The sequence below is a fragment of the Cyanistes caeruleus genome, chromosome 9 (assembly GCF_971803275.1).
Source record: "Cyanistes caeruleus chromosome 9, bCyaCae1.hap1.1, whole genome shotgun sequence".
Classification (NCBI taxonomy): Eukaryota; Metazoa; Chordata; class Aves; order Passeriformes; family Paridae; genus Cyanistes; species Cyanistes caeruleus.
Genome location: NC_141709.1, coordinates 27,566,826 through 27,589,518, shown reverse-complemented (window position 1 = coordinate 27,589,518; position 22,693 = coordinate 27,566,826). Strand labels below are relative to the sequence as shown.

The 22,693-nt window shown below is 41.5% G+C and overlaps 1 protein-coding gene and 2 long non-coding RNA genes across 4 annotated transcripts in view; 2 read left to right on the top strand and 1 right to left on the bottom strand.

Moving 5' to 3' along the window:
* The window catches only part of LOC111933065 (BEN domain-containing protein 5), an 887,514-nt gene that overhangs the window by 645,385 nt on the left and 219,436 nt on the right, over positions 1-22,693 (top strand). The gene's annotated exons all lie outside the window — the stretch shown is intronic.
* LOC147651732 (uncharacterized) lies at positions 10,554-14,265 on the bottom strand. Its single transcript, XR_015273649.1, has 2 exons — positions 14,123-14,265; positions 10,554-11,003 (listed from the first exon to the last, which is right to left on the bottom strand). It is a non-coding gene; the product is annotated as an uncharacterized LOC147651732 (long non-coding RNA).
* On the top strand, positions 14,275-21,443 carry LOC111933068 (uncharacterized). The gene is made up of 3 exons (XR_015273650.1): positions 14,275-14,444; positions 15,077-15,282; positions 17,239-21,443. It is a non-coding gene; the product is annotated as an uncharacterized LOC111933068 (long non-coding RNA).

The window sequence follows — 22,693 nt, the reverse complement described above, 5'->3', positions numbered from 1 at the left end:
ATGATTTATATAGTTTTCCGGGATTATACTGCAATCTGTGAGCATTGAAATAGTCTCTGGATTCTGTAGAAATACAACCCAAAACTTTACTTTAAGTGCCAAAAAAAGCCTTTTCAGCCAGCCCAGTGGGGCCTGTGTTCCACAAAAGCAGGACAGTGACTTGGTTTTCTTTTTTCCTTCCTCCCCTTTTCCACTGCATATAGATTTGGCAAAACTGGGCATTGCAATTTTTCTTGGGGCAGGAAGATTTGGGGACCTCTTGTTGAAATCTCCAGAGACAATGGGGAAAGGTGAGATGTCAGTCACTAAAACTTGACTTTTCTTCATGTCTTATTTATTGTCAGAGCCCAAATCCTTGTCTCTCAGTTTCCCCCTTCTCCTTCATCCCTCTGTCCTTAAAAACATGTGAAAAACTAGAACTAATTTTGGGGTTTTGGTGGTTTAGAGAGCTATTATAGCCTGGGCCCTGGGAGCCCTGAGGCAGACTCTGCTCTGGGCTTTCTTTCCCCTGCTAAGGCTGGTGTGCTGAGATCCAGGGAATGCTGTCTGTGTTCCCACACAAATGTGCAGTGCTCAGTGTGACGGTGTCCCACCCTCACTGGGGGCCTCCAGACAAAAATTAATAAAGAATGAAGGTGGTAACAATTCTTTTCAACAGTCACAAGCTGATCAAATAAACTCCTACCATGCTTAAAAATTAACAACAATAGCAACGAAGAATCCATTTGAAAGGCAAAATTGGGCACGCAGCACCTGCCCTGATTTTTTTTTCTTTTTTTTTTTTTTTTTCATTTTCTAAAGTAGCACATCTCTTTGCTGACGCTTGACTGCAGTGACTCATCACAGGAGGCTAAATCAGCCATGTAGAGTAATGCAGCGTGACTGATTTAGCCAGCTCTGATGCAGCATGATGAGAGTAACTTCAACCAGGAATTTCAGCTCTTTTCTCTTCCTCCCCCAGCCTAAGAACAAAGGGAAAGTTAAACATCTTTCCAGCAGTCAAGTACCTTGCTTCAGGGCAAAGCTTTTTGTTTGTTTTCTGTCAGCTAAGAGTCTTGTGTGTAAGAAATAAACATTAAGATCTTGAACCAGAACTGTGGAGGGATGTGCAGGCAGAGCTTGTTAAGAACCGTTTGACTATAACAAGCCTTTAGTGCCTTCTTCACCTTACCCAAATGTCTGGTGAGGATTTTTGAGGACAATTCCTTGAAATATTGCCTTGTGAGGTGTAATACACATAGAATATAGTCAGGTTTTTCTAAGCTCACACAGCAGGAGCGCTGGCAAAGTGTGCCTGACCTTGTGAGACCTGGCCAAATTCCACCTGCCCATCCAGTTATCCAGCATCAGCTGAGCCCTGCTGGCTGCCTCTGGCCACTTCTTGTGCCCTTCTGGCCACAAGCTCTGACATCATCCTGCCCAAACACCTTTTGCTGAGGTTTGAGCACAGAGAATTTGTTTCACAAGGTGATGAGCACGTTGAACCACAGGAATTGTCCCACGTGAGAGGCTTCCCAGGACCGAGACATTTGATCATGGGTCTGAGATTTTATTCTTGGATGCTCTGCACATTATTGCTGAGGCAAAGGAAGTTGGCTTTATATCCCAGCCACAGTGCAGAATGTCAACCAAACGGTGCATTTTGAGATGAAATGGAGGAGGAGTAGGCTCAGAGGAAGAATGAGGGTGTGTGTTCTCATTTTTGGAAAAATCAAGTGGATTCAAGTTCTGCTGAACAGGAGTGGCCATATTTTGCAAAGGGGAAATAATCCTGTTCAAGAATATAATTGGCCTGTTCAAAATAAGCAGCATCACTTGAAAGTGGATCCTAAAATGGAAGAACAGAAAATAGAAAGGTAGGAAGAAGGAGCTTTTCTAAACACTTGTTTCTCCAGATGTTTGGCTGAATCACGTCAATGAGGCAAGTGTGAGTGGCTTTTACTGTTCTTTCCAAATTTAGATATTAGGGTAATGATGAGGAACTCTGCTTACACAGTCTTTTCTCCCTTATGGTCCCTTGCATCTCTTCTTGCTGATTATCAGTGATTTAGAAGTCTTGCAACAAAGATTTTTTTGTGCAGGTAATCTCTCAGTCAGCCTGAAGTGCTGGCCTGTGTATACATATATATATCTATAGGTATAAAAATAGATATTCTGTTCCTTTTAAGACAAAAGGTGCACTGAAGAAAATGGGTTTAACTTCACAATTGCCTTAAATCCTACCTGGAATCAGCTTCTGAGCCCAGAAAAATCAGTTGTCAACCCTTAGTCCAATGGAACACCTTGAGAAATGACATCTGATTTTATGGGGTTTTTTTAGTATTTCCAAGAGTTTTGGTATAAAATAAAGTATTTCAACCTTCAAACTCAATAAATAACCTCCTCCAACTGCACGTGAAAAGGAAAAAAAATCATTATAGTACATACAGATACTTTTTTCTCCCTTATTGCTTTTCTGTGGGTTGTAGGTGAGTGGTGACACCTGCTCCTGAACGACAAATGCTGGTTCAAATCCCTCTCTGGTTTTGAAATACTTTCTGATTGCATCTTTTCTCAGTGTTCTCAGTGTTTGTTTCACAATACCACCTCAAGATTTTTGGATATTAGGTTTAGATCTTTATTAATGAAGTGATGGTTGTGAGCTACAGGTTGCTCTGCAGCCTGAAGAATGTCAATGCAGAACCAGGAGCTCTTCAAGTGAACTGCATCTTGTTAGACACAGTGGTTGTCAGCACAGCTCATTGCAGAGACTTTTGTAGGGGCCAAAATACAGTTCTCATTTTTGTGATAATTTTCAATACGATGTATGACATTAGTTCCTTAAGTGACCTGGAAGAAAAAGTAAAACAACATCAGAAATTCCAATTTTTTGCTCATATATGATCAAGGTAAGTGGGAAGCAGGATTGTGTAGAGAACAGCGAGGAGCACAGGTGTATTATCCCTTCACTGGGAGTCACTCTTTGTTAGGCTTACTGTCTAACCACCACAGAAATCTACATTGAATCCAGAAGAAATAGCTGGAACTGCCTCTTTGTGCTGAAGGGTAGAGTCCAATTACTGTGTTTAATAGCAAGGTATGAACTTAAGGCAGGAAAACAGGATTCCATAACCAATGCAGCAGAAGAGAGGGCAGGAGAGGGGAGGGATTTGTGCGTGGGTTGGGGTTCTGCTCATGGGAGAGGGGGGTGTGTGGACACAGGATGAGAAAAATGTTACATATAACAGGGCAGCTGTTTGGGAACTGCATAAGGAGAAACCGCAAAACTTCAGCAATTTGATTATTAAACATAATATTCGAGTATTATGTTTAGTATCAGCGGCACTGATTTTTTTGCCATTCAATCAATATTTTCTATATTTTCTTCAGTTTGTGTTTTTGTGCATACTTAAAGTGTTACTTCCCTGCATAGCTGCTTTAAAATATGATTTATCTCAGATTTTAAGTGCTTGCTTTAAGATTTTAACCTGCTTGCTACTTTACAAGCATACTTAGTTCATGGGAATTGAGTGAAATATTAAATACAGATTTAAGAAACGGTTGCTCTGTGCAAGTTTAGTGATGGTTCTGTGATTTTTTTTTTTCCTGATATTAAGCTCAATTGTTTTGCCTCAGTCAAAGACTGCAGCCCACAAAGGCTGAGTTCATGTTTCCACTGAAGAAGTTAATAGTGAGGGGTGCTCTTCATTGTCTTCCTCCTCAGTGGAAATCCTGTTATTTATGCTTGTTCCCGCAGGCTTGGGGTGAGATCTGGGGTTTAACTCTATTGGGAGGTGATAGATGATCTGCTGCTGTCTTCAGCAAGAACCAATTTGAGTCTGAAACTCTTGTCAGGCCCACATTTTCCAGCCTCCTCCAACACAATGTCTTTCCAGCCCGAGGCCATCTTCCTGCCCGCTGCCGCTCCTGTAGGGCGTATGAATTTCATTTTGAAGGCCATGATGATTTTCTTTAATAACTGAAGGTGTTTATAAAGCTATTTTGGATGAGGGGTGGTGTGCTTGTGCAGCATGGCAGGGAATACCGTGGGCTGGAGGTTGGAGATCACGTCCCCTGTACCCCAGCCAAGGCTGGGTTTGGTTTCCAGCTGCACAGCTCATGAACTCTGTGTCCTTGGATAAGCTGTTGAGCACTCTGTGTCCTCCTGTGTGTATGAGAATGCTTATCTCACAGGTAGGGATTAATGAGTGTTTGAAAAGTAATTTGAGATCCTTGATGAAAAGCACTGTGTAAGAAGAAAATGTGTGACCACACAGGAGCATCCCGGAGATTGTGATCACCCCCGTTGCCTTTCCTTAAGGGAAAAAGTGGTGAGAGGGTTTTTAAAGCAGGGGGAAACACGCTTCTGTGTGAGTGTTTCTTTGCAGCACAAAGCACCAGCTACCCCCAAACCCTGTGTGTGTTTATCTTGCATGTGTTGCTCTGTGGTTTCAGTTATCTCCGCAGGAAAATGACTGTTCTGGCTCCCGAGACCTCTTCAAGCAATTATGACCTAAGTTAGTTCGCAGCCACCATCCTTTACAGGCCTTAATCAATAAGCCCTGAAAGCAGACTAATCTTCATTTACTTTTGGAGGCCAGTGCAGGAAAAGAAGAATTGTCAGATAAAGCTGGGGATCAGCATTCCTACCTCAAGGCCAAGGGTCAGATATTAGTACACAGGGAGATTGTAAATACAGTTTGGTCCAGCAGATGCTAAAATGAGTATGGTGGAAAATTGTACCTCCAGGGGACACACTTTAATGCATGCAATCACTGATAAGAAGGTTTTTATTACCAAAAGAATGAATTTAAAAACCATATATGTTGTCTTTGTGCTTAAGGGAGTGGGGCGAGAGAGTGGACTGTTAGGTGGAGGGAGAAAAGTGGCTCGTTGGAATGTTGTTCTCATATTGGGCTATTTACTGAAGGATGGGGTGTCCCAGGTAAAATACAAGTCTGATAGAGTTTTAGCATGGTTTTCTCCCTAGTAAAGAAAATTTTCTCTGCACAAACTCGGTTCCCAGTATGGAGCTGTTAGCAGTTAAATGTGGAAGGGGGAGTGGATATTACAGAGATTCTGCATCACTGATTGCTACATTGTGTGATGTAAATGAGCAAAACTCTCTAGGTGCCTTCCCAGCTTCATTGCAGGATATGTCTCCTAGCTTTAGAAATGTGATTTTTGAAGTTTACACATCATCTCCACATGAAAAAATAGGCTTGGCATGCTAGAGGATCTGCCTTCGAAAAATAAACCTTGTACATATTCACAATAAACAGAGGGCTAATGGTATTGGCAGGATTTTACCTGGTAATCAATCTTAACCCCACTGTGTTTGATGACTCCTCTTACACCTCAACTTTTCTTAATTTCATTGTTCTTCTGACTTCTTTTAAATTGTGAAACATTTGAATGAGGAAAGAATATTGTAACTGTGTCTGTTCTTGTATGCCTGGCCTCTAGGATAATAAAAATAGGGTTTCCTATTAAAAGAAAGAAGTCCATTTAATAGCTTTCTTCCCTATTTTTATTATTTTTGGGTTTAAATCAATGAAGGTGATGGTGGGTATACATTCCCTTTAGTGTTGGCAGAGAGAGGATTCTGCTCATCTGTCCAGAAATCTGGTGGATGCTGGAAAGGACATTTGCTATGTACATTTCTAAAAGTAGAGTCAGCATTTGTTTGCTGTACTCAGCATGTGTGTTCTGTGTGTTTATGTTGAAGAAAATGCCAAAACTTTCAATTATCGTGCTTGGATGTTACAATTTTTTGGCAATCTTAAGAGGCAAAACCTGATTTTCTCTGAAACAGCTGTGTATGGCCTTGCATTTTACATATTACTTTTAAAAATTGAGAATAGCCTCCTCATTAATTATGAGAAAACTTGACATAGTGAAATTGATGATTCAATAGTAGCTTAATTTTGTCCTTGTATAATTTTGAATGTGCTGCCTACAAATGTCCCATTTTGTCCACCACCTTGTTTGACTGGAACATCACTTCATTAGGAATCCCTGCCAGGAAAAATCATTATATGGAGGCCCTTCATGTAGCTTTTCATTGGGTGAATAATTGAGTTCCTAGAGGACCTATCTGATTTGAAGGCCAAAACTTTCTTGTAATACAGACTATATAAAAGTAGTATAAATCACAGTGAGAGATGAAACGATGCATTTAAATGTACTCTAAGAAAGAAAGGAGCTGCGGTGTAGTCAAGTCTTTTGATTGTTCACCAGCCAATTACCCACGTTATTTAGGAATCATCTTGATATTAATCTTTTGAAAACCCTTTTGCACATTGATGATCTCATCCTGCTTCTTAAATTCACCTTTCAAAAATATACATCTTAAAAACAGTGACTGATTTATCAAATTTAAATGCGCTTCTCCTTATCAATTTCTTTTGCTGAGCCAACTTTGTTATTTCCTCTTCTCATCCCAACGCTGTGGATAATTGACAATTAATGATAAGCTTTACAGAGGAGATTAGGATAACATTATGTTTCATTAGTTTGGAGTAATACAGAAGTGCCTAGCCATGGATAAAAGACTGTGGTACAGCTCTTGGCCTGCAGAATGTGCAGTGTGTGGGGTGAACAAAAGGTTACACATAAAAGCAGAATTATAGCTATATTTATGTAGGGTTACAGAAATATAAATTTCTTGCAACATTTTCTCCATCAGTTTTCCCAACATGATAAAACTTGTCTCTTGCTGATGTACAGAAACTGATCCCTGTACCCTCCTTATCTTATTTTCCTTTCCTATTTCTTCCCTTCCTATCTCCTCTGCCATGAACATGTTATTCTAACAGCAGACTAGAGGATCTTGGTGTTTATGTGCACTTATTTCAGGAAAAATTGTCTTGAAAACAAGAAAAGACTTTTTAAGAAATAGTGAGATGAAGAGAAAAACCTTCCTCGGACAGAGATTTGTTAGTAATTCTTAGAAGTCTTTGTTTCTGGAAGTTTACTGCCTCTCTAGTCTACCTGAATTGATCAGATTTTAGGTTTAAATTATTAAGGGCCAGTTATGGTCTTTCCATCCTGTAATCTCTAAAAGGCCATTAATACAGACTGTTCTGTTTCATTAGAAACAGTTCAAAGGAGAAAACAGTTAAGATGTCCATGTTTAACTCTTGATTTTCTGGAGGCTGATGGTCAGCACCTGAAGCCTAGACTGCTGTTCAAAGTTCTGTAAATATTTGTTGTGGCTTTTTTGTGTTGCTCTAACAATTCACAGTTGGTAATTACGTATTCTGTCATTCTGAGCCATTCAAGCAATTCATCCTTAAACAAACAAAACACATCAAAAACCCCACCCAAACCCATAAAAACAAACCCCAACAACCTGAAAAGAAATATGAAACACAAGAGATAAAATGAGTGAAGGCTTTTTGAGTATAGCAGTTGAGGCAGTGAAAGAATGAAAACATGTCATGAGCAGGCAGATGTATCTAAATGCCCTCTAGTCATTGTCATGGGAACTTCAGCGGGTTTTGGCCTTAAAAGCTAAAGATGGTTTGCATTTATCTCATTTCTCTGGATGCAAATTGAGTTTTTGACAGCTTGAAATCCCTTCAAAAAGCCTTGAAGGGCAAAAATGGTTTTATCACAGTAAAAGTTAATGTGAGAATCCTTTGGATTTCTGCTGGTGCAGATCCAGCAGAGGATCACACACAATAGCTGTGAGTTCTTGACTCAAGAGCCCTTTGCCTACAGGTTTTGGGTTGGGGCTGTTCATTTGGATTTTTGTAATTGCCATTTTATTTTTGAGCTGGTATTAAGGCTACAACAAGTGGTTGATCTCTTGGAGCCAATTACTTTGGATCTCCAGCATAACTGGGAAAATTTCTCCCTTCCTGAATCTGCCCTGAAAATAAGGCTTTTTTTTTTTCCTGTGACCAGCTTTAGAAAGTTGATTATCCAGGTTCTGCCACTGTGGAATCAACCTTGGGAAGAGCTTATGAAGTTATAATTAGGTTTCTGTCTGCTAAGCTTCAAAATGTACAACATCCATGAATATATCTGCAGTACTTTTTGCCTGGTTTCAGACTCCTGCCAAGTTCTTGCCTTGAATTTGAGACATCTGTAGGTAGAAAGAGACAGCAGAGCACTTTAGCTTAGGTGGACAGAAAGGTGTTATGGGGGGACATTTTTCTGCTGTCAAAAGCTCAGCCACCAGTCTGTAAACAGATTCCCATGGTCACCACTAAACAAGGGCAGCACACCTTACTAATGGAGATAGGCAAGAAGGGCTTTTTTGGGGTTTTTTTTTAGTCTTATTTGTTGTGTTTTTTCCTAATAATTTTAGTTTCTTAGACAAAATGACCCAAGAAAGCATTCATGGGAGTTCAGTGCATTGATGCACTGGATTTTCACCCATTGAGACCTATCCTCAAATACTGGTGTGACTTTGGGATGAAAATGAGCTCTTTCTTGTCTGCTCTCGTACTGGATTTTGCACCTTTGTGGAAAAAGCTGCAAGTTTTGCCTTGACTGGCTGCTGGCAGGTTTACAAGAGGAGACTTACTGCTCCTCAGGTGTTTGCAGTGATGGATGCTGTGCCAGTACTGCAGGAGCCAGTGGTCAGGAGAAAGGTGAAATGTCAGAATCAATCTGTTTTAAAAAAAGACACTTTCTGAGGGAGGCTGGCTTGCCCTGAATTTTTAACAACACATTCTCCTTTACTTTCCTTATATGTTATCTAAACATAACTTTATTCAGCAAGGAGAGATCCTCTTGTCTCCCTCATTTCCATCAATGCAGAGTTGGATTTCAGCAGCAGACACACTCGTGTTTACCATGGCAGGGCTTGCCATGTTGACAGTGCTGAGTGATTCTTAAGTATTCAGTAAATCAGTAAAATTTTCTGAACAGTGGGAAGTTTTGATGTCATTAACAAAAGATGCATGTTAACTAGCAGCTGCAAATTAATTAGAAAAATAAATTAGAAGTTGCTTCTTTTCTTTTTTTTTCTTTTCCTCCTTTCTGCTTCACTCTGTGTGAACCAGCCAGACTAAAGCAAAGACATCCAATGACCCCAAATGTCCAGAGCTTTTAGGATCTGAATATTCCAATTTTCCAAACATTCCATTTTATGTCCTGCACTGGCTGCTTCTAGAATATTATGGGTCAGGGCATTGCCTGTCTAACAGTGGTTTTCATTGTCAGTTTTCCTAGTGTGCTCATTTGGGAATGTCTGAGCCCCTCTCAGTTCTGTGGCAGCCAGGACCAGCTCATGTCCATCTGAGCAGGGTCCAGCCTTGCCAAATGGGCTTCACTGTGCTGAGGATCCCATCCAAAAACAGGGAAATGGCATCGGGGAAGGCAAGGCAAGCAGCACTGAACGTGTAATGACACCAATTAATGAGTGCTTGCCTCATGTTTTGGAATACAGGGATTCATTTCATAAACCTGTTAGGACTGTGTTTAGAGCAATAATATCCCGCTTTCTTTTAAAGGGAAACAATCTAACTTTTTTCCATTTGCTGCTTCTAGCAGTGTCAGCTTCTTTAATTATTGCTATTTAATTATGTCTTAGCATTTGAACTCTCCTCATTAACCTTCATCAGACTGAGTCACCTAGGATAATGCAATGGCAAAGCCAACATCTTGCATAATTTTTTTTTTCCTCCCTCCACCCCCTTCCCAAATCTCTGGAATTCATTAATTGAATGTTAGAGCATCTGGGCCACTTGAGTATTCGAATCATGCAGGAACATGGGTAGTGTTAGCCTGCTATGGCTCAATAAACCTCTCATTCTCTTGTTCACGGTTCATTTGAATTTTGCAGAAAACTCTGGAAAAAAAAAAAGAAAAAAGATGAGGCATTCAAATAAAAATGGTGCAGATAATGGTAGGAGGAGATGAGGAACTCAGACAAATGTTTACCCCAAGTACTGTGTGTATATGGCACTGTCATCCCTTTAATTGAGAAAGAGAATGGGCTTTAGAGCAGAAACCCACAAGCTAGGTTCTATTCCTGTGTGACCTTCAGCTGTCTGTGGAGCTGTCCTCTCTATCTGAAAGCAGTTTTTATTTTATGCTGCTGAAGTAGCAGAGCCTAATTTCTCGTTTGACAAGTGCTCTAAGATCCTGTGAGGAAAGGTGTAATAAAAGTGCAAAATAAAACTATATGTGGCAGTATTACTCCTGATTCTAATGGATTTTAGTAGGATCTTTAATCCCTTTATCTACCATGAATAGATGCATTGTCTATAAAAGAAGCTTTAAGCTCTTTCAGTTCACTTTGGTAACACCTTGGCAATGCAAATACGCCTTTGGAGTGTGTCTCATGATACTGGAAAATGAAAGTACAGGAATAAAGTGTAATGACTGTGATGGGGGCTCTTTAATGTGGCTGCTGGACCTAAGCAAGACTTCTGTGGTTTCCTCCCATTTCTTTGCTCTCCACACCACAAAGACAAGGTTCTTGCTGCCTTTTCTCCCATCACAGAGTGTTCCCAGGCCCTGTCTTGGATCAGGCACTCATGGAAGAGAATATAGGCTGTGTCACCTCTGACAGAGCTGTACCTCAGAAGTACACTTAACAACACATTCTCCTTTCCTTTCCTTATATGTATCTGAACATAACTTTATTCAGCAAGGAGTACAGTTTACTCAGATCCCTCAGCTGTAGAACTCCTGTGTGAAGCAGAAGCAGGATGAATCTTTCACACTGAGAATTGCCTGTGGTAAGTGTGGATGTGCTTCTGATAGGAGAGGGCTGACCTTTGTTCCACAGGGGGAGAAGCAGGGAGAGACAAAACCATAGATTTGTCATAACTAAGTATATAGTATTTATCTCATTTATCTGAGCTGCCCAGGCTGGAGGCTCCACACTCTCCTCGCAGTCAGTGCAGGAGGACTGCAAGCCTGGTCCCACTGATGCTTGCTTTGCTCTCTGGAGGTGCTTGGCTCATTGCTTAAATACCTAAAGCCAGGTGGGATGAATCCTGGTTGAAAGCTGAGGCACAGAAATGCAGTTAGGTGCCTGATTCCTCCTTATCACCTAAATCCTGTAGATTCAAAAAGGACAGAGCTTTTTTGAATATCCTCCTGGATATGTTCCTGCCTAATCTCTTCCCTGCAGCCTCAGTACTTCCTTTGTCAGGCTTTACTCTCCTGTGCTTTTCCAGGGAGCCAGAGGAGCTCTCCATTCCTCTGCCTGAGGCTACAAGCGACCTTTTCTTACCTTTTTTTTCCATGTAACATTTGTTGCTTCTGCTGGCAAACGAGCTCTCCCACCGGCTTGGCTCTGAGCAGCCTGACCGCTGGGTCTGAGCTACAAACCTTGCCACTGTCAGCCCAGGAAAGGGGCTCAAGGTTTCTACCTCGAATGGGAGAGGAGAGCTCTCCTTTGAGTTTAGGATCTGAGCCACTGAACGACCCAGATGTGGCGGTGGGGTTGCTCAGTCAGGCAGCAGAACCTGAGGGAAAGGGTTGTGCCGTGCTTTGCAGCGGTCACATCGCTGTGTCACCGCTCAAGTTGAGTGTCACTGTGCTGGCACCCCAGCAGCTCATATCTGCTGCCAGAGCAGCATCCCCACTGAGCCTGTCACTGCTTCCTTTCGGCTGCTTGTTATTTCTTGCTGAATTAAGTAATGCCTTGGATTTTCTAAGGGCTGGCTCTTGCAGTCCTTCATTGTCACTCTGTTGGGAATGGCGAGAAGAATGACACAACTCTTGTGAGTTGAACAGGAGAGAGAGGTTTATTACCTCAGATCTTATGTTATAGACTGATACATGAAAGTAGAGAAAGGTAAAACTCTTATTGGTTAGTGAACTAACACATCACCATCATTGGTCAGTGGGGTACACCACCCCTCAACCTTCTCCTGCAAGAAAACAAGGAACAGACAAACAGCACCTGCAAGGCTGTCTTCTATCTCTGAGGTTTGTTTTAATTTCTCCTTACGATTTCCCAGGCCACTTTCTCAGACAGACTGAGAAAGTTATGCTGCCTGCTTTTCCACAGGCACTGTGCTCCCTGCTTTTGTTCATAGTTAGCATCCATACTTTGTAGCTGGGAATCTGGAATAGATGCTTATTTATTTTCCTCTCCTCTTTACTGCTTGCATTCTGCATTTGTTAAGCTTCAGTTACAGTCTGTCTTCATTCATAGGAAACAAAGTGAAACTTCCTCCCTAGAAACCTTTGACCTTGTCTCTTTGTAGAGACCTTGATTACCCCAAACAAGGTGTCCAAAGCCAGGCTATTTCACTGCTTTCATTCGTTAAGAGCTTGGTATTTTTTTTATTTTTTTTTTGCCCTTCATGCAGAAGCAGTTTTCTTTACTTATCTTGTCCTTTTTTACCTCTTTCACTGTCTGAAACTGAAGTGGAAAAGAGGAGTGGAAGAGCCATAAACAGTGCAGAGAAAATGACAGACTGCTCTGTGTCACTGACTCTGCAGAACAGGTCACCAGGCAGAGACATCAGCCTCTTATTGCCTATGCTCAGTCTTTCATATTTTTTATTTGTCTTTACTGTTATGTATCTGATTTGGAGACATGAATTCTTTTGACAATGACCAGCCAATAAGTCCACATTTGTCAAAGAGAAAATGAGATAATCATCATGTGGCCTGGTATTACTGGGAGGGCAGATTAGATTTGCTCGGAAAAGGTGGCATTTTATGGTTACTTTTATGCTCTGTAAATACAGGAAGAGACAGATTGAAGAGATTACTTTACAAAAAAATTCCATTTCAAGTCACTGGGGAAGCAGGTAACCTTCAGATCTGAGCTTTGCATAAGAATGCAGTGGAAGAGGAAGGATTTCTATTAACAGTGCCAGCTTAAAAAATAACCCACCACAACATTGTCTGCTGCTCTACATCAACCTTTTCTCCCTGCTTGTTTTGTCCTTTCCACCCACCTTGTCCCCTGGCAGTGCCATTAGAGATGAGCCAGTGACTTGGGGACGTTCCTTGGCTAAGTGGTCACAGTCCCACTGGCTCCAGCGGAGCGGGGACGATTTATGCTGGCTGAAGGATGGTCCCTCGTGGCTTGAGCTTTACCCAGAAGGGGTTTTTTTTCATCAGCATTTCTGGGATTTTTGTTTGGTTTTCTGAGGTGACAGAGGTCACTCGTAAAGTTTGCACCTGTGTGCAAAGTTTGAGGCTGTTGGTGACGGGGGTATGAGCGCCTTTCAGAGCTGCTCTGAGTCTGAAGGAGCTGGTTTAGGGAGACAGGCTGGCTTCTGCTTGGAAAAATCAACAGATGTTTTAAAATAAACAAACCAACTAGATGGACCTTTGTATTATCCAGACCATGTGCCATCAAATCAGTTTTTTATTCTCCTGCTCATGCTTTGATTGTGGAAGAATGGAACTAATCTGCCACTTTTGTGATAGCCCTTGAGGCAGGACTGTGGTTTTGTGAGGGGCATAACTCAGTGCACCTCCTGTTTCTTTAGTGAGGAAACAACACAGCCAGTGTAAAAATGATCTAATAATATTGATTGCTTTCATGCAAAGCCAAAAAGGAGTCTGTTGCATAATAACAATTTGCAAACTTTTGGATGACGCTTGGGTAGAAATGGGAACTTCTGGATGCTTGTTAATCCAAGCACCAACACTGTGTCTCTCTTTGCACTTGAGCTGTGCACCCACATGGAACTATTTCAAGAGCAATAAATGAAATCAGAGTGTGGTCCATCATGCTACTCACAATAAAAAATAAATGGAGCCAATTAGAGTAAAATAGTTGTGTATCAAGCTCAGATGTGGAGCTATCCAAATAGCCACCAAACAATATGATTAATTTAATAAAGATTCAAGTGATCTTTGACCACTGTTTTAATTAGGTTTAAATGAAAATTAATTTTATGTTCCATCTGTGGCTCTGGTGCATTTACTTTTCCAGCTACTTCAGGTGATTGCCCATATTCCCAGATTTGTCATATTTGACTTTTAAACCTTGTGAAATGAAGCATGAGGTCCTTTGGCACCGATCACAAACCTGATGCAGGAAGCTACGTGAAATCCCAACTTTGGCTCTCCTTTGGTAGTCACAGAAACCCCAAGCAGTGAAATACTCGTGGCTCAGGCACAGAGGGGAATCATGGATCCATTGAGGTCAATGCCACAATTATCTTTTGTCCACAATTTCATGCTTGGGGGAAATACTACTCACCTGAAAGGGCTGAGGGTGTTGAATAGACAGCATGGGCAGCTAAATGTGGGAAAGGGAACTGTGAGATTTAGCAGGGTTTGGGCTGGAGGTCTGGTGAAACCTACAGCAACTCTGTCCACTGCTTATGAGGAATCTGTGTTTCATCACAGACCTTCAGAGTCTCTTTCCATTGAGGTTGTCTGACTTCAGAAGCAGGAGATGACCCTTCTTGTTTGTGCTGGTGTCTGGGTACTCTGTTATCTGCACCTCCTTGCAGAAACAACCTCTCTGCAGAGCTGGCTGACCAAATATGAGATAAGTAGGAGAGCCCATGAGAAGTCAGGTATTTATATCTGCTCCACCCTCTTCTGCTGTCACAGTACTTTTTCATATAACTCCTGGGCCCAGCTGTTGTCATAGTGGATGACTTGTAAGGTTTGCATTGCTGTAACTTGGTGGTTGGCTTGGTTCCTAAGTAAAAAAAAACAACTTTTTTTTTTCCCCTTTTTTTTCTTAATTGAGGAAATTTAACTTTGTGCAGGCTCTGCACACAAATAGAACAACTGCTGTTGAGCTTGTCAGCCTTGGCAGTGTCCTGTTGAGAGGCCTCCTGGAGTCAAGTGCACTTGCCTTCTCGATATGAAAAGGAATTTATATTTGTAATGAATATTCATACGAGAAAGACATGGGTGATCTGCAGATAAAACGAAGGTTTTTAACCTCACAAAAGCAGTACTGTGAGAATTAGGATGGAGGGAATCCTAAATGGCACAATTCAGCCTATCCCATCACAGGAGCCAAAGGGTGCAGTTCTGCCCAAATCGATGGAGTAGCTTTCATTTACCCCCACAGTGAATTTGTTACCTACCCAGCCAGACCTAATACATTTTGACATGAACAGATGAGAGGATCAGTCCATTAATGCAGAAGATTTAGTAGCTATTTGGTGAGTTTTTCCCATCTTTGACATTTCAGAATGGAGCTTAACGATGCAGCAGTTTAGCAGAAGCAACCTGACTGCACGGGGACATTGCTTTTCCTCTCTTCCTGCTGCCTTTTCCAGGCTTGGCATTCTCAGTGTGGATGACTTGGGACCGTAGGGTCCCTTTTCAAGTGCACCTACAGGCTTTGCCACAGCTGTTAAGCTTCCTTTGTGAAGCAGGAGTTCTACAAGGGCACAGGTTAGTCAGTTTTTCAGAGCTCAAAATAATCCTGTTTCCCTGGTTCCTCAGAAGATTTTGTGTTTAAAAAATAAAAATAAAAAAAAAATTACACACTTTAATAGAAATACTTTTCCTTCATTAAATTAAATCTCTAAAGCCCAATAGCATTTTCTGTGCTTATATGAAAATGCCAGTGGGGATTTGAGATTAAAAGCGGTATTTTTCTACAAGTCAATGAAGATCTCAATAGGAAAAAACACTCTTCAAATATAAATTCCTCCAGTATCGAGAAAGACAGATTTTCTACTTAGGTCCTTGATAATACTTTTCCCAACCTTGTTATGAAACTCTGTTTTCACATATCTGATATAAGGCTGTTACACATTAGCTCTCCATTTAATGATATCTTATTAATAGTGCCTTTTTTATTATAGAGATATGCCAAGCTACTCAGATTTAATTCATGTTTAACAGTAAACATGAGGTACTGTGACCCATTTATATGCAGCTCAGGTTCTCTTTTTCTATTAAAAAAAATGAAATAAAACTGAATGGTATATTAAAAGTGGAACTAAAATATACCTACTATTGATTTATATTGGTATAATTTTGGGTGTTGCCATGAAAAGCCACTTATATATGTGATCCACAGCTAGAGGAGTAGGAAAGGAACACAACAAAAGAAATTCCCAGGAAAGGTTTGATGGTGGTTTGTTTGGGGATTTTTTTTCTCCCTCTTCTGATGTCTTCTATCCATCCAAGAAAAAAAAAATACCCTAAGAACCTAAGATCTGCATTTTTGTAGATAAAATACTGCATGATCAAAGTGCAGATTTTGGGAAAGCACTTTCCAGATGGTTTTACAGGGAAGAAACAGGCATCATTTGGTTTTAGTAATAGATGCAAAGGTTTTATTTGATTCAAGGATCTCAAATCAATGCATAAAACCAGATAATCATTGCTAGTGCTTTCAAAATGGAGGAAAATAAAGCAAGAATTGTGAAAACACATCAAAATATATCAGGTGGGTATATACAGTCCCTATAGCAATTTTCTTCATAGAATGATCTGGGTTGGAAAAACCTTAAAGATCTTCTCATTCCAGCCCCCTGCCATGGGCAGTGACACCTTCCACTGTCCCAGGTTGCTCAGAGCCCTGTTCAGCCTTGAACATTCCAGGGATGGGGCAGCCACAGCTTCTCTGGGCATCCTGTGCCTCACCACTCTCAGTCTGGGAGGTTCCTGACCTGCTGCTTAAAATAACCATCAGTTTTTCAGCAGCCACCTGTGCTTCCAGAAAAAGCCCAAAATAAGGTTTAAAAAAACCCAGTTAACTCAAGGTGGTCAAGTAGAGTGTGCTCAAGGACAGTCCTTGAATTCTGTCTCTGTTTTCAGATCCCATCTTGTGTCAGCATGGGAAGGTCCTCTCACTCTGACCTCCCTCCTGAAATTGCACAGACAAATCAGGGGAGAGCTGGGATAGGGAAACAGTATTTTAACACACCCCCTGTCATTTTAGGTTTTCCAAACTGAATTTGGAATTCAGTTCTGAATTTGAGCCTTCAGAGAACCCCAGTCTTCAGGCTTTGGGGATGTCTTATGTCTTCACACTGAAGCTACTTCTCTTTGTCACCTAAGTCAATATTCACTGGATTAGCTGTTGAGCAAGAGCAATCAGGATCCTGTAATCTTCTATTCAGGGTGTCAGTGTGGAAGGAGGGAAAACAGATTTCTGGTTCATGTGCTGTTTAATGCTATGTACTTTAAAAAAGGAAAAAAAATTCTCCTGTGTAATGTATTTAGGATATTCCTGGAAGTGCAAAGGTGGTTTCAGGTGTCTTCAGCCTAAATAATGGGTTTTGCCTGGAGACTTTCCTGATGCTGGCCAAGACTCCTTAGCATATAAGTATTGAAAACTCAGAGATTGTTACCACTACTTTTTTACCTCTGATTTTTGTGGTGCTCTTCCCTTAGGCACAATTTGGAAATATCTATTAAAAGTAGCAGGAGAGACAGAGGTAAATGGATTTCTGGAAGACTTGGCCAAAGGAGGAACTCTGGTTGCCTATGGATACTGACATCTCCTGAACTAGGTGACAGCTGAATGCAGTTTTTGAAGATCTAAACTATGGACTTAAATGGGATTTAGGCGACTTTAGTGGCTAAATCTGTTTGCGGATTTATTCCTGAATGTCTTTTGAAAGGTTACTCATCAGTTCAGTGGAAGAGCAACTGAAAGAACACAGGATTTTTGACTTCTCTCCCCATATTCAGACAGCGCTACATTATGTGTTTGATAGAGGACAATGACCTTCAGAAAGTTTTCCATCATTTTAGAAGCTTTCTCAAAACTAGGACAGTGGTCTGGGCTCAGTCCTGACAACTTCTGAAAAGCCTCTCCAGGGTTCAGTCCTAAATATCATCACTGTGGACACATCTGGTTTGAAAGCTTAAATTCTGCAATGATGAGAAAAATCTGCTTGAATTTAATGGCATGGAAACTCTCTTTTTTCTTTCCATACCTCAGAAATGTGCAGGGCTACATTAAACCAACACTCTGGAAACAAAACCGCTTAAATCCGCGCTGGCTTTTGCATGTGCTCTGTATGGTAATAACTGTGGCTAATGGGAAGATAGCTTCTACAATTATTATAATCAATAGATTGGGAATGCAAAGATAAAGCAAATTAGGACTAATCTGTTCTCTGTTTCTCCTAAATCAGTTCATGAACCAAGAAGGCAGCGCAAGTGCTGACTTAGCTTTTCATTCAAATCGAGTTTTTGTGTCACATACTCCTAAGGACAGAAGAGTTAAGTCTTCCACTTGTCTGGAGTACCCCCAGTAATTTTTCTTTCATCTGAAAAAGCTCCAAATCTCTCCAATATTTTTGTCTGGAGGACAGTATGGTTGGGTAACACATGGCTTTCATCAGAGGTAAGACCAGGGAGTGTCCTCCCAGCCTGCTGGGGCCAGGGAGGTGTGGGGAGTTGAGGTACAGATGTTCTGCTGGTGGTTGTTCCAACCACTCAGTGGTCTGTGCTGGATGAGCTGTTAACCCATATTGCTTCAAGGATTCATCACTTGAATGGGCTTGAAATTGCTTTTCTCTTACTGACAAAGTGCTTCCTGAAAATCTCCTTTTCCATAGCCTGAGGGAGATTTGGGAAGAATTACCAACTCCTGTGCAACTGGGGGACACTTAGCACAAACTGGGATGTGCGTGGTCATGTCGTATTCACTGGTTTTCAGCTCCATGAGGGGCCCCAAGGTTGACTGCTGGCTCTGAAGCTACCTTTGATAAAGGGAAGTTCCGCTGGATTCCAGCTCAGCTGAAGGTCATTAGCATTCTCCTGCTGTATTACATGCAGATTTTCTTGGCTCACAAGAATAGCATTACATGGAGTATGCATCCTGTATCAGCTAAAGAAATGCATGCATGCAGAGATATAGCCAGGGTTTATAGGCTTATGAGAAGACTTATAAACAGTCCTCTCTTCCACCTCCTCTGTCCTTATTTCCCACTGACATTCCCCCTGGCTGTGTTTTCCCTTCTTCACCCTTATTTGCTTTCAACAGATTGGGGTGAGAAGGTTTGTTTTTACTTTAAATAACTTAAAATCTGCATTAGAGTCTTTGATCTACCACCACCCTGTATTGGCTGACCCTTGGGTGCACAGAGGGTGTTTGGGAGTAAATATAAATTCAGTTATGCATCCTTGGCTCAGGAATTCAAATGCCAGGTGGCAGAATTCCTTACAGTGAGGGGATGTGGATGCAGTCCTCCCTCAAACAGGAAGGGCTGAGCAGCCAAAATTGTATTAAATGATGGAGGCATGCATGTTGATATTCTCCCTATCCTTGCTCAGGGATTTTTGTACGATACACAATATATAAACCCTGTTAGCACCAGGGTGACATGAAATAATGCACAAGACAGGGGTGTAGGAGAACTTGGAAAAATGGATTAATCTTTTCCAGTCTCCTTTTAATTAGTCTGTTTTTTCTGTTTAAATCAGGATGGGGGTGGGGAAGCAGCACTGCAGAGGAAATGCCTTTGGAAAAGTCGAGAGAAGTCCATTTCAGCTGTAGGCCTTGGACCATGGTGATAGAAGAGCAGGCTCAGGGCTGGCAGCAAATGGCTGGTTGGTTGCCAGCAGCCTGCACTAAGGGGGACCCTGAGTGAGCAGAAATCAAGAGCAAGAAGCTTAGAGATGCCTTGCTGAGCACTGGGATGTTCTGAGGACAATGATGAGGCAGCTGAAAGCAGTCCTGTGTGATCCAGGGTCATTGTCTTCCATGAATGTTTCCCTCTGGATAGATTTTTTCTTTGCATAGAAAGGTGGGGAGATTCACAGGTGCTGTGATGGTTGACATGGTCTGCAATGCCAGTGGACTCAATGAGGCAGGAAGATGTTGGTGGCCACAGAAGTTACTCCTGTGTCATCAAGTGATTTTCTTGCTTGTTTTGCCGTTTTTGTAGGTGTTTTAGGGCCTGTGTGGCACAGACAGCTTTGATGGTTTGGGTGGATAAACAAACCCCAAGTGAATTGCAGGTGGCAAAGTCCTGGGCTTTCTTTTGTCACTGAGTAGCTCCTCAGGTTCAAGCTACTTAATTAAAGAGTAGTCAACAACATGTCAGTGCTGATGGAAGCAATGACACCATCTCAGGCATCCCTCTGTGATGTCAACTGATGTCTGAAAAATTTTTTGCTTCTTAATTTATTATTTTTTTTTGTAAATATGCCCATTATGCACACTGACTCACTTTTTATTAATGAGAAATGTAAGGCTTTAAAGAAACAATTGCACTGTAGCCTCATTACTATGAAAAATCCATTATGTGGAAGCCATTTGTCAAAGACAATTGTTTAGTTGCTGTAATTTACATATTTATCAAGTTTGATTGGAATATAATGACTTTGACTTTCTTCATTTTTTTTTAACCTTTCTAACCCTCTTTCCATGAAAAGGGTGTTTTGGTTTGCTTTATGGGAAAGGGCAAAACATAATTCAATTTACATTGACTATCAAATATACTTATTAATGTTTTGAATAATTGGAATTTTTTTTCTATATTGGAAATGAGTTATATTTCCATGCTTTTAAATGGAAACTAATGTGGGGTCTTATTAATCCATGAAACTTTTGTTTCTACCGAGGGATCTAGCTGAAAAATAGATAGCAGAAGACTCTCTAAATAAGATAATGAGTGTCAGGATAGGCAGTCACTATGGGATCTCCATAATTCTTGTGGCTGAAGGCTGAGAGTGGATGGGTTTCCAGTACAAATACACAATTTATTATGGGTGATTAATTTGCTTCTGATGCTGGGGATGTTTTGACACAGCCCCAACTAGAAGTAAATTCCCTTGGCCACAGGCTGGTGGCCAGGAGGCTGCTGAGGACACGGATCCACACGAGCATCTTACACTCCACTGAGCTGTTAGAAGGCAGGCAGAGGTGATGAGAAGCTGCTCCAGCAGCTGATACTGGGAGTTGTTAAGAAATGTGGCACTGCTGTTTGCAGCCGGCCCCGAGTGAAGAAATCTCTTCCCTGTGCTATGGAAAAAGCTACAAGATATGATTTGGTGGCTGCAAAAACGACAGGTGAAGAGCAGGATTCTCCTCTGAGCTCTTGAACATGAGAATTGAAAGATCTGTGGTTTGCCTGCATGTGAAATTCATCTGGAGGGGTCAGTCAGTTCCTCTGGAGTAGCCCAAGAAAAAGCTAGAACAATGCATAAAAAAATTAACTAATTTTAAAAAGATATAAACAACAAGGGAAGAAGCAAGTGACAAAATATAATGAAATTCAGCAAAAGAAACTGTTGGCTAAATACCGAGAAAAATACCCTCAGGTTGAGAGAAAGAAGTAATTTTCTCCAGGAACTGGGTGCTGACCAGATAAGGATGGTCTAGGTGAGCTAAAAGGTCCTTCCCAGACCAGCTGTGAAAGGGATTACAGATATTTCTGCCCCTAACTTTGAGAGCTAGTGAATACCAAGCAGCAGGTGGCCAGCCACAAGTATAACCTACGTGACAAAAAATGATCTGCTACAGGAGCTGTGGCATGCAGTTCGTCAGCCCCTTTTCTGTCCTCTGCTGCTTCACAGCATCTCCCACTTGACATTCCTCTCTTTGACATGTCCCATCCTTTAAATAAATGATGACTGAGAGTGATCCCCTTGAGCTTCAACTTGGAGCGTGTTTTTATTAATTTATTTCTCGCTGTGCTAGATTTCTCCCCCTCCACTTTTAAAGTCTCCTTTGACTTTAATTAAAATTCTCCATAGGCTTATTGCCTTGAGAGAGAGAGAGAGAGAGAGTGTGAGTGTGTATAAATTGGTTTTAACAGTTTGCTGACTAGATGGGTTTTACAAAGCTCTCACAGCCTTCTGGTGTGTGTCTGGTGTGGGCAACAAAATGTGTTTTCCCTTATGCCCCGTGCTGTATTGATTGACTGCCTCTGGAATTTATTGCTAACTAATGATGGGACAAAAAGGACAATTAGGATCGGTGGGCACTTGCAGGCACATGAAGTTAATGTGGTGCTTACAGGGAGCTTTGGGAAGGGTCACGTCTGTGAGAGGAGCTGCTCTCAGTTTGTTGAGAGGCAGGGGACTGAGCTGGCAGGTTGGCTGGGGAAGGAGAAGGTTTTATGTGTCCAGCTGGAATTTAAACATCTTTGCCATAATTGTTTTTGCAACGGAGGGGAAAATGTCATAAGCAGCATCTGAATAAGAATGGCAGCTTGCTTAATTGTTGGTCCTTAAGGAGAATGGAAAGTGCCCTGACTCCAGGCATGCATCTCACCCCTTTCTTTTTGAAGGAAAGGACGAGGGTGAGACAGGACTTTCTCCTGCCAGACTCTGGGATTTATCATACAGGTCCAAAACTCTCAGTGCTCTTCTGTCCGAGGTCATGTCTGTGACACCTGCTGGTGCTGGAGTCAGTGAATGGAGTTCACTAAGCAGAGCTGATTTAGGGCTGTTGACTCCTCCCAAGCCACAGACTCCCTGACATCATGTCCCTGTGATTAAAATCATTGAAGAATCAATGAACAAAAGCAGGGGCCTGTGAAAAGGGGGACTTTTCCACCCCATCTTTGCCATCCTGCTGACATTAAGAACAGGATTTGAAACCTGTCTAATACAATAAAGGAGGATTTGCTCCTGGCTGCCTTAGGGGTGTATGTACTTCAGCCCTGAGGGTAGTCTGCATGCCCCACCTTGCTGAAGTATTTTAAAATTTGAATTTGGTGTGTAAGACCCTCTACTGAGCATCTTAATTTTTGGTGCTGGGTGTTTGGGGCCAAATTCTAATTTCAGGCAAGCAGTGAATATGAAAATAGAAACCATTCACTGGTGTCTATTTCTTGCCTGTGGTCTCAAGCCTCTCTCCAAACAGAGTGTTGGTGCTTCCCAGAGA